This window comes from Myxocyprinus asiaticus, chromosome 14 (assembly GCF_019703515.2).
Source record: "Myxocyprinus asiaticus isolate MX2 ecotype Aquarium Trade chromosome 14, UBuf_Myxa_2, whole genome shotgun sequence".
Taxonomy (NCBI): domain Eukaryota; kingdom Metazoa; phylum Chordata; class Actinopteri; order Cypriniformes; family Catostomidae; genus Myxocyprinus; species Myxocyprinus asiaticus.
This window is the reverse complement of record NC_059357.1, coordinates 9,119,739-9,132,933: the sequence shown is the minus strand read 5'-3', so window position 1 is coordinate 9,132,933 and position 13,195 is coordinate 9,119,739. Positions and strand designations below refer to the sequence as shown.

The following is a 13,195-nucleotide window of genomic DNA, read 5'->3' as shown; positions in this document are numbered from 1 at the left end:
TAAAGAAAAGGATGGACAAGTCGAAATACATTTTTGTGGTAATCATCATTATTCCACAAATGCTTTCGAGTGAGCTTAACTTGTATTGAACCCGGAACATTCCTTTAATCTGCTCTTTAAAACATCATGCAGTCCTTCCAATACTTGAAATGCAATCCAAAGAAAATGAACAAAATACACAACATTATAAAACTACTTTTAAGGTTAACAAAAAATGTACACCCAACCCATTTCATCTGAATGTATCAAACTGTTTACTCAAGCACAGCATAAACTATCAAAGAGTCATGACATATGAAATATTCATGAATGAAATTGGTTACTTATGTTTTTTTGTCCAATAGTCCAATTTAACTGCCCCATCTTTCAATAACAGTTCTTTTACAAAGCTAATCATATTGTGACAGTTTCACAAGCAATCCACACTGAAATCTTCTGAATAATCAAACGTAATACAATACACAGTGGTTTTGGGTGCTTCAATAGGCCAAAGCAGAGACGCTGATCTTCACATCTCACATTTTCCGGGGTTGTTTACACACAGGACTGGATGTGTTTCTCCCAGTCGGTGGCAGGAGCAGAATGAGACACATTTTTAAACGTTGTGCTTGTACCACTTTTAAAGCACAGCGCACATCGCCGGAAATGCATCAAAATGATCTTACATGTTTACAAAAGACCAACAATTAAAAATAGCACAGATGGGTGCAAAAACGGTCCAGGACACCTTCCAAACAGCAAGACAGCATAACTGAATGAAACACAATGGGGAATCCTTTTTTTAGAGTTATAACTTGACATCGCATCTTTTAAAAGTGGTGTGAGATGTATGATAACGGTCAAAGCAGTGCACTATATGTAGAAAAACATTTAAATCCAGACAGGCACATGAAGATGTCCTGTGTAAGTTTACTTTGGATAAATTTCCCACGACGGGCCCATCTCTCTCCTCTTCACCTATGTGACTGACTGACAGGCATATGCAGATGTATGTGCTCCTTGTGACGTCACAAGTCCCACAAATTCCAAACGAGCCTTTTTTGCAGCTTGGTTTAAATTTTATTTATTTTTTTCTATTAAGGAGGAAGTTTTCAGTTCTGAAAATTATGGTATGTTTTTATAGTACAATGACCTCTTAAATGTCAAAAGATCAAGGAAAATTTGATTCCTCATGTCATGACCCCTTTAAAGCGTATTAGGTAATTTTTTAAATCACATACACAGAACTGTCGTAAATAATAATAGGATACTATCCGGATGACTTTCAAAGGTCTCTGTTTCCATGGCAATTTATGGCTTGATCAGCTGTTATAAAACTGGTCAAACAGATTATTCAGTTATTTTTTTGTGATATATGACGCTAACAGCATGATTCATCATGGTGAATCATCATTTTGTAAACATGTCTGCATTTCTCTGGATTTGTTAAATAATATTTCATACTTGAGACTGGAAAAAGTGCATATACAGTTGTGCTCAAAAGTTTGCATACCCTTGGAGAATTGGTAATATATGTACCATTTTTAAAGAAAACATGAGTGAGCAGAAAAACACATTTCTTTTATTTCTTATGGGATTCATATTCAACTGTAGGTTATAACAGAATGGCACAATCATAAAACAAAACATGGCAACAAAGAAAAAAAATGAAATGACCCCTGTTCAAAAGTCTGCATACCCTTAGTTCTTAATACTCTGTATTGCCCCCTTTAGCATCAATGACAGCGTGCAGTCTTTTGTAATAGTTGTCTATGAGGCCTCAAATTTTTGCAGATGGTATAGCTGCCCATTCGTCTTGGCAAAATGCCTCCAGGTCATGCAAAGTCTTTGGTCGTCTTGCATGAACCGCACGTTTGAGATCTCCCCAGAGTGGCTCGATGATATTAAGGTCAGGAGACTGTGATGGCCACTCCAGAACCTTCACCTTTTTCTGCTGTAACCACTGGAGGGTCAGCTTGGCCTTGTGCTTAGGGTCATGCTGGAAAGTCCAAGAGCATCCCATGCGCAGCTTTCGTGCAGAAGAAAGCAAATTGTCTGCCAGTATTTTCTGATAATATGCTGCATTCATCTTGCCATCAGTTTTCACAAGATTCCCCGTGACTTTAGAGCTCACACACCCCCAAAACATCAGTGAGCCACCACCATGCTTCACAGTGGGGATGGTATTCTTTTCACTATAGGCCTTGTTGACCCCTCTCCAAACATAGCACTTATAGTTGTGACCATAAAGCTCTATTTTGGTCTTGTCACTCCAAATTACAGTGTGACAGAAGCTGTGAGGCGTGTCAAGATGTTGTCAGGCATATTGTAACCGGGCTTTTTTGTGGCACTGGTGCAGTAAAGACTTCTTTCTGGCAACTCGACCATGCAGCTCATTTTTGTTCAAGTATCGTTATATTGTGCTCCTTGAAACAACCACACCATCTTTTTCCAGAGCAGCCTGTATTTCTCCTGAGGTTACCTATGGGTTTTTCTTTGTATCCCAAACAATTCTTATGGCAGTTGTGGCTGAAATCTTTCTTGGTCTACCTGACCTTGGCTTGGTATCAAGAGATCCCCGAATTTTCCCCTTCTTAATAAGTGATTGAACAGTACTGACTGGCATTTTCAAGGCTTTGAATATCTTTTATATCCTTTTCCATCTTTATAAAGTTCCATTACCTTGTTATGCAGGTCTTTTGACAGTTCTTTTCTGCTCCCCATAGCTCAGTATCTAGCCTGCTCAGTGCATCCACGTGAGAGCTAACAAACTCATTGACTATTTATACACAGACACTAATTGCAATTTTAAAAGCCACAGGTGTGGGAAATTAAACTTTAATTGCCATTTAAACCTGTGTGTGTCATCTTGTGTGTCTGTAACAAGGCCAAACATTCAAGGGTATATAAACTTTTGATCAGGGTCATTTGGGTGATTTCTGTTATCATTATGATTTAAAAAGGAGTCAAACAACTATGTGATAATAAATGGCTTCATATGATCACTATCCTTAAATAAAATACATTTTTTTTGCATGATCAGTCATATTTTCAAAATCAATGACAAAATTTCACAATTTCTGCCAGGGTATGCAAACTTTTGAGCACAACTGTATACAGCAGGGAGTGGGTTAAGGTTTTTGTATGCACACACACACACACACGTCTATTGGCTTGTGTGGTTGTGGAAACCTTTATCATTAACCAATTTTGCTGGTGCGAAGTCCATAGCCACATATGGTTTGAAATGAGCAACAGTCAGTTACCATATTACACTGAAAAAACATCACTTCAAACCTCTGAAATGCATTTCTCTAGGCCTCCTTCTTGCGACATTCCCTCTGAATTTCAATAAAAACAGAAGAAGTGAAAAATAGGGCTGTCGATTTAACGCGTTAATTCAGTGCAATTAATTGTTTAAAAACAATAATGCAATTAATGTCCCCAGATGGTAAAAAGGAATATTGCTATCATCGGAGCAATTAAAGCTTGAAGGATCACCTGTTTTAAGGCCCCAGCACACTTATGGAGAAGTTTTTCGTTCAGAGGTAAAAAGAAGTTTGAAACAGCTGAGCAACGGTATACTGTTTGCAAATGTTCAGACACCGGCCACACTGCTGGGGGAGTCATTTATTGGAGCATTTAAGTATGAGGATGCTCAAAACAACATGTAAAACATCAACTAATGTGACATTAAATTTTGTTATCAATTACTGCATGCCTCATTCTATTAGTAGAATTTACACTACATCAGTAAAAGGTGCTTTTGTTAACCCCTCAGTGATGATTTAAAGTAATATACTGTATATATGCTGTAGAAAGTGTTTAATTTGTTTTGTTTACATTCTGAATTCATGACGCTAATGCGATAACACGCTATACATGGACATAATATGCGCCGATTACCCTCTGCTTTTGTCATTTATGATGACACTGATACAGCTGCAAAGATAAGTGTATAAAAGAGTGTTAATAGGCAGAACTATTGAATAATGTGTATCTATATTGTGTGTATTGTGTATGTTATTATTTGTATATTGCTGTGTGCAATTATGTGTATATTACACTTTAAATTGTGCTGTGTTAATTTGATGTTATTGTAAATTGGTATATGTCTCATCACTGTCACGACTGCTATGTTGATCGGAACTGCACCCAAGAACTTCACACACCATTGCACTTGTGTATATGGCTGTGTGACAATAAAAGTGATTTGATTTGATTTGATTTGAACAAAGACAAAAGAATGATGATAAGCATATCTTACTTTGGGCAGATGTGTAAATGGCTTTCAGCTGCAGATAGCACATGGGTGAATGGGCACTTAAGAGTATTTGTGCAGATTTGATTACTTCTGTAGACTAATTAAACAAAAAAACTGCATGACATGGTCTTGGAAAATGTCTCTACGTGAATGATCAAACAGATGTGGGTAAATTTGCACCAGCTTGCTAATAACTGCACGCCGATGTCTTCTTGTTGACTGATCTTGACTGACTAAACAGGAATTTGCTGTCAGCTTCAAAGTAGGTGGAGCCAGTCACACCTACCAATGATGTGGACCAGCGGTAGTAAGAATGTGTTTAGCAGCTGATCAGATGATTTCCTGAATGTTCGCACAGGTGAGCTGTTACAAACCACTGAAATGAATGCAAAAACACATTTGTTTTGGCCAGATTTTGTTCTAAATGACGTCACACATGTTCATTTTTCAATTTCATAGGAAGTGTGCTGGGGCCATTAAGCAGGGGGCAGTTAGCGAAACTCCAGTTGTTTAGGCAATGCACAGCTAGTACAGAGATCAATCCATACTGAGGCATGCTTGACACTAGCGACAGAACGAGATGAGATCGCATTCTTGCGTTCAAACACAGCTGGACGGAGAGCAATTCTGAATGCAGGCATGTTTTCAACTTAAAAACTTAAACTCCATTTAACTTGACACGGGGATCTAAAAACAATGTGTTTATGACGTGACGCAACCAAAGTGAGATGCTCCAAAAGCATCTGTCTGAGGCATATGTGTACATTGATGCATCCTTAGAAAGGCTTGTGTTCAATAATATGGAAATAAACAATATATTGCCTTCTTCTTGTCTTATCAATACTTGCAACAATAATGTAATCCAATCTGAATTATTATATTTATATTATATATAGTAAATTATTAAATTATAACTATAATAATTAAATAGGGAATTATTATTTGAGGGCCTTTCTCAGCAAATACATATGCAATTAACTCGATTGATTAATTGGCATATTATGTCATTCATTCGCTAATTTGTTTTAATTGATTGACAGCCCAAGTGGAAAATAATCTAGTTTATTACTGTTGCACAAAGCTCCTTGAAGCTGATCGGTCCTCATACTTATTTAAATAATTAGTTTACCCAAAAAATTTAAAATCAAGTCATTGTGTACTCAATAATATTATGTGTGTCCAAATTTGTATGACTTTCTTCTGTGGAACACAAAGATATACATTTTGCAGAAAATCCAAGCTGCTCTTTATAAACAATGAAAGCATATAGTGACCAGTGACTGTCAAGCTCCAAAAGGACAAAATAAGCACAATAAAAATAGTTCATGTGACTTGACAGCCCATGCACCAATCAGCATTCAGGACCAGAACTTTCCATTTTAGAAGCTGCCTTTGTGTATACTGTACCTCCATTGGTCTTTCTGACCCTGTAGATCTTGAAGAATTGTCATTATCAGACAACACTTCTTAATACATTTTTAAATATGTAGGTCCAATAATGTGTTAAAACTCAGGATTGGTTACCAAAATGTAAAAAATTGGAAATCTGAATCTGAAATGAATTCCCCTCATACTGTTTGAGAGCCGCGGACTAATGAAGTGACTAACAAATGGCCCACAGAGGGCATCAGCCATCAGAATTAAATCACATTTGAGTGTTTCCTCTGTGTTGTGAAATAGTTATTCTGTCATCACTTATATAGGTTTACACACATTATTTAGGTGGCCACTTTGTTAGCTTTTTAAATAGTGGGATTCTGCCTCCGTAGCCCATCTTCTTCAAGGTCTTAAGATACTCAAACCATCCTGGTGCAACTTTGATCACATTTCTTTTGTTTGAACAACAAGTAACCCTCTTGGCCATGTTTGCATCCTTTTATGCACAGAGTTGCTGTCACATAATTGCCTGGTTAGATATTTGCATTAACGTGCTGGTGGACATCATAAAGTGGCTTTATAAAGTATTGTATGTTGTAAGTTGCTGTGTGATATTTATCATAGACCTTCCCTCTGAGGAAACAGGTCTGTGTAATATCGACATTATGGTAATGTGATCTATAGGAACTCATGTGTGCACACACGCACACACAAGTATACACACACAAGGGAAGTTGTAAGTGAGAGGCAAGGTGGTAAGTCATAGTGGTCCTCATGTGCACTTATGCATGTTTTTTTTCATGTGTGTCTTCTGTTTCATTTTCAGATCCTTCTATTTTCCTGCTTTTTGTTTATGATAAAACTTGCCAAGGGTTAGGGATTCTTAGGGTTAGGATTCTTCTTAACTTTCTTACTGCTCTTATGTTCTCTTTAGGTATCTTTTATTATGTTCCTTCCTTCCAGTTAGTGCTCTGGGTGCTTTAAATGTAAGACTTTATAAACAGGCTTCAAAGTGAACTTTTGTGACTGCTGTTGAAACTTAGGCTTGCTTCTCTCAGTATTAGCTGATGTTTGCTGCTCACCAGCATGAGTAATAGAGACAGCTAGTTTATTGTGGTCGTAAGTGTGAAGTTTGGGTTAGTATAATGCTCTGCATGAGAAGAGAGAGAAGAAGAAACCCCATGAGGAACCCAAAGCTTAAATGGGAAAGCCATTCTCTTTGACTGGCCTGAGAAAATAACACATGGGAAACAGAAAGTAATATTAATTCTAAAAGAGGCAGTAAAAAGTTTTTTTATTTTCAATAATTGCATACCAAGTTCTGCCAAATGCAAAGAAAATTGAATGAGGCTCGGGAAATAGCTGAAAAAGAAATGTGTTTGTGGCGTGAAAGTGAGATTTTCTATGTTTTGTTCTTTAGAAGAGATTTCAGTAGACCTTATATTTCAGTATACCACTATAACCAGGAAAAATGTGTGTAAGAAAATGTGATGCTCCACTGATAACACAAATTCGGTGATAATGTAAACTGGTGGGGGCTGCAAAGATCAATGCAGATACCGGTTACAACCAATTATCTAGAATTTCACTCTGATTCACGTGGTCCCTATGTAGTTTTCAATACTCCATACATACTCAGCAGAGGATATCTGTAAGAGTACAAGTCACTTCACAAAATGTGCAAATTTGGAATGACCTGCAACATCATTAGATAGTAAAATATACTCTGTTGTGTCTGTTATTTACACTCATAGTCTGGTGGAAACAGAAATTAAAGACAAACTGTGCTCCTTTTTTGTGGACGACCTGAGTTCAATTCTGCCTTTTGTCCCACTTTTCCGGATCCTGTTTCTGGTCTCCACTATTAATATTTACTTTAATTCTACTTATACCCTGATACCACACATACATCACCCAGACGTCTATTTGATGTGTGTGTTTACATCTGGAAGATATATTTTTTATGTTGCTTGCTCATCTGCAAAACATCTATAAGATGTTTGTCATTAAGTATGTCTTGGATGTCAATAAGACATTCAGCAGATGTCTTTGAGATGCCCCCTGGGGTAAAAGGTACTTTTGATTTTATTTTCTCCAAAAACACTAAACAGCAGCTAAAACTACCTCAGTTCTTTCCTAAACACCGGCCACTTTACATTGCAAAAAATTTCTGATCCATGAGATCATTCTAAGCAAAGTCTAAAGTATGATTTTGAGGTAATTTGATCCAATATTTTGAGACAAAATACTTATTTGTCATTTTCAGTTTGTTTTCGGTGATTAAATCAAAGGTTTTTTGAATAACTGTCCAATAAATGAAGGGATTAAAAGCCCCCTGTTGCAGGTGCTAAAGACCCCCGCATAAAACACATTGTTGTTCTTAATTGGGGCGAACAGATTTGTTATGAAATTTGTTCAAAGTGCGCTCACATTGACTGATCCAGTCACAATGAAGATTAATTTGTTTGTGGAATACTTCGGATGTCATGAAATGGCAAATGTGATTGAAATTAACAGGAAATGGTTTACCCTTTTCTGATGCGGTTATTTTGAATAAGCATTATCTTAATTTGTTACTCAAAAAAAAAGCATCTTACTGTCTCAAAAGTATTTGTCTTATTTGACTAATTCTCCTTATTTTTACACGATATTACTATAACCCCCCTGGGGTCCTCTTGCCACCTTTTTGAAAAAAATAATTATAATCAAAATAACCTTCCGTTATTATTTATTTTCACACAAATTATTTTGCTCCATCAATATTCAATAAAATAAATTTATTTTTTCCATTCTTCATACACTTTGTGACTAGAATAAAAGCACATTTTCCTTAAGGTGTGCCTTCAGCCCCGTTGTACCCTACACATCTAAGTATTTAAGGCAGAGGCTATTTGCACTAAGTGCTAAGTGCAAACAGCCTCTGCCTTAATTAGTCTGATACATGTAAATCGAGGTGATGTTGCTTGGTCTATCTACAGGTGATCTGATTGGTCCATCATGTGGGTGTGGGCATTACTACCTGTCACCCTGGCGGTGTTTGGGACTGTTGGTATTTGGGTAGTGTGAGTATTTCTTTCCTTTTCTCTCTCTTTTTGAATATTCTATAATAATTATATTGTTTCAAAACTCTCTCTATCTCTGTGTGGCAGCTATGGCATGGCTGTGTCCAATAACACAGTTAATATAACTGAAGAGTTTCCTTATATCAGGTGTGTACTTCAGTGTCAGTTAAATATTAAATATTATTATGTATATATTATGAGTAAATGAGCAAAAATGCCATTCATTATCAGGGTGCTTTGACACTGTGTGTAAAATGCATGATGCAGTCTGGTAAAAGATTACATTTGTATCTGTAAGATGTTCCATTGGCAGAAACATAGAAATTAATGTGATTGTTTTGTTTCCTTCAGTACGTGTGGCTCTTACAACCCCCAAAGCTGCCTGTTTTCTCAGGTCTGCAACATTTGCAGTGTTCTGGGTGAGTGTTCTGGTCTCATTTGGAAACAGGCCTACTTTACTGTACATTCTGTATGATCTCCGACTCTCTTTCTGTAGCTCTGTGGATTGTCCTACAAACACTGCCAGTCTGGTTCTTGGTTTCATCTCTAGTATTGGCATTTCTGTTCTCGGAAACTTCCAGGTACACATATGTTTGTGTTGTACACAATAAGTTCACTTTATGCCAAGCCAATATTCTTTTAGTTCTGTTCTACTTGCAAATTGTGGTTTGCAGTTACTACTTGCTATCAGTAGTTTATTAGGGGTTCAAGCGTTTAGCGCTGAAACCCTATTGTAACTGTTATGATTTTTAGGGGTTCAAGCGCTTAGCTAATGCAGTGTTGTGGTAAATATTTCAGATAATGTTAAAAAGCTACTTTTGCGAACTAGTCCTAGGTTTTTCACCCGATTGGAACCAAACCAGTGCAGAAATATACTCTGGAGTCTAATTATCAATAATTATCAAAAAAAGTTGACATTTCGACTCATGATCGCTAAGGGGTGCCAAAACGTTTGAAAAGGGTGGGCCATTTTTACTAAAATGGCTATAACGCTCGAACGAAATGAGATATTTTTACCAAACTCGGTACACATGTGTATGAGCTCAATCTGAGGTCACATAAAAAACAACAACACTTTGGCCACTTGGTGGCGCTATAACAGGAAAAAAACATGAAAACAGCTCTAACTATGCAACCGTTAGTCTGATTGAGTTGAAAATCGGCATGCAATGTCTTTGTCCAAGGTGCCATGACTGTCTAGGAGGACATTGGCGTATCTCAAAAAACATGGCCGCCATCGGCCAATGAAGTTTGAGCACCTATTAGACAAGGTTAACGGAGGCCGATCGGCACAAAACTCGGTGGGCCTGTTCGACTCCTGGCCCTAGAGGTCTGAGAGAAATTTGAAAGAAATCAGACACCCTTTACCCTTTGGTAGCTATAACAGTGTCGTTTAGAAAATGGCTGTGGTCAAGTGTACAAATAAGCCCATAATTCCTAAACAAAAGCTCAGAACTTCACGAAATTAGCTGAGCACATGTGACATATGATTCTAAACAAGCATGCAGACTTTTATGGAGATCGGACCATAGGTGGACAAAACATAATACCTTTTTACGCATGTGCTTAAAGGCCTTAAAGCGCTTGAACCCCTTTAATTGCTGCTCTCGGCTATATTTATTATGATTATTATTATTATTATTGCCTTTCTATGCATGGATTTGGTTCATGATTATGTCGGTCCATACAGCAATCAGTAGTGAAGGGGGCTCACCTGCTTGGTGCGCTCCTGGCCTTCTTCCTGGGTTTGGCGTATTTTTGGGTCCAGGCGTGGCTTACATACCGCACCCAACCGTCAAATGACCGGAAGTGGGTGGGGCCACCGCGCATCATCCTCTGCAGCCTGTGCACAGTCTTGGTCATCTGCAGTATCCTTCAGATCTAAGAGATTATATAATTTTCACTGAAATGAGATTAGTTCAACTGAGCCATGCAATGTTCAATTGGTTAAATTAGGCTTTTAATGCAATTTTACTACGTTTTGAAGGCTTTTTCATAAAGGTTTTGATTTCCTTTAAAATAAATGTAATATTTAAGCAAAATGGTTCAAGAGGCTTTGCTATATTGTAAATATACTTACAGCTAAAAGTCATTGTTAGGCACAAAGCACAATGGATTTTCATGGATTTCCCATGTATATAATAATAATAGTAATAATAATAGTAATAATAATAATAATTATAATTATAATAATAATAATTTAATAGTAATTAATAATAATTATAAAAATAATAATAATAGTAGTACTTTGATGATGATGATAATAATAATATGTACAATAATTTAATAGTAATTCATAATAATAGTGCTTTATCTTCCACCCCTGGAGTCGCAAGTTCGAATCCAGGGCGTGCTGAGTGACTCCAGCCAGGTCCAGGGAGGGTAGAGTTACATCCTCGTGGTTGCTATAATGTGGTTCTCGCTCTCGGTGGGGCGCGTGGTGAGTTGTGCGTGGATGCCATGGAGAATAACATGAAGCCTCCACATGCACTATGTCTCCGCGGTAACGTGCTCAACAAGCCACGTGATAAGATGCGCGGATTGACGGTCTCAGACGCGGAGGCAACTGAGTTTCGTCCTCCGCCACCCGGATTGAGGCGAGCCACTACGCCACCATGAGGACTTAGAGCGCATTGGGAATTTGGCATTCCAAATTGGGGAGAAAAAGGGGAGAAAATCAAAATAAATAAATAATAATAGTGCTTTATTAGACAGGTTCTCAGAATTCACACTTTTAAAAACCATTTAAAGACATAGTTTTTAAAATGAGCAATTGGTTGTATGTAGGTAGGTATGTATGTGTGTTTTATTTTAATTTTATTTATTTGCCTTTTTGTAAATTAATGCTTTACTTTTTACTATTATTGTTTTAATTTTTTTAATTTGTAAGTTTTGTAAATGTAAAATATATTTGATAAAAAAATATTTATCATTTTGAAATATTTGTATTTATTTTAATGCAGTCACTTTCTTTGAATTTTAATTTATGATATAATAAAGGTGCTATACAAATAAAAAGTATCAATATTAATAATAATAATTATTATAAATTCAATAATTTATAAGAAGTAAAATAATTTTCAATATAATTAATATTTAATGTTATTTTACTAAGAAAATTAATTCAGTGTCATACTTACGCAAAAAAAGATATAGTCCCTGTAAAGTAAGGCTAATAGTTGACCTCACTGTGTGCTGCTAAGTGATACACAGCAACTAGTTAAAAAACTGTTTTACATCATAGCTGTAACTATTGTATATTTTAGCATGGTTGGAATGCTGTATAGACCAATTAGCATCAACCAGAATCTGGTTTATAATCTTTTGTTTCCTGATGTTATCCATAACCCTCCTTTCTTTCAGTGGCTGTTTTCCACTACATAGGGTACCGTTCTGAGGCTGCTTTTAGTGAGTGGGCTGTGGTCATGTGCTTCTTTGCACTGTTTGGGATTTTTGCTGCCGAGTTCAGACACATTGACTTCCACAAGCTCACCGTACAAAAGGAGGGACTGAAAACAGACAATAATAACACCAATAGTATGTGGACTCTGCAGGAGATTCACTAAAGAAGGGGCAAAGTACACAACAGGGCCAGTTGTGGCTGTGGTAATCAGAATTTAGACAAACACACACACAAAGTGGAACAAACTCACAATATACTGTAGTTGTGAACTTGGATCTGGACTATAACCTGCACTAAAACACATTTCAGACAAATACACACGTCACACAAAAACTCTCCCAATTTACACACACTTGACCACATCTGCATACACAGCCAATTTCCATACATATTTTCAACAGTTTACTGTTTCTCCTATAACTTGAATATTTTACTGTATAAATTATATGTTGCAATACTATAATAGGAATACTATAATGAATTCATGAGCACATTGTTTACATCAGGGGCATAGCAGTCATTTTAAAAGTGTGTGTGTGTGTGTGTGTGTTTGGGGGGTTGGGGGGTGGGAGGACACACAGCTGTCAGTAGGTGGCTCACACAGACCCAATTATTATATTACTGTTACTGTAATAATATGTTACAGTATATATTAATATGGAAGTCTGATATAAGTATTATATTAATATATATGTATTTTTACTTTTAATATTTGTAGTATTTTAAAGATTCAAATATTGCAAAATAATTGCAAAATTAGCTGCAAATATAAAGGACATCTTGTGGAGCACTTCTGTTTCACACATGACAATTAAAGACTGATTACAAGCTGGTCCTGAATTAATTAATTACAATAATGATAATTGTGCATGTGCACAATTTTATTTTTTACTCTGTGCTTGTGCATCGTGGGATTTAAATGTATGCAAGTGGCTCGAGTGTTTTGACTACTTTCACCAAAATTTGTTCGGATCCATTTAATGATTCAGTGACCATTTCTGGTGATGCCAGAAGGTGGTTACAAATAAGTGTCTTGTGTGAAATTAGTTCAGTTGATCAATGATCAAAAGAAAATTTTAATCCTTTAAAATTGATATTTTACTGATCTGC

General features: G+C 36.6%; 1 pseudogene; it reads left to right on the top strand.

Annotated features, from left to right (window-relative positions):
- The first annotated feature begins 8,617 nt into the window (after positions 1-8,617).
- Positions 8,618-12,565, top strand: LOC127451425 (modulator of macroautophagy TMEM150B-like; annotated as a pseudogene).
- Positions 12,566-13,195: the final 630 nt, after the last annotated feature.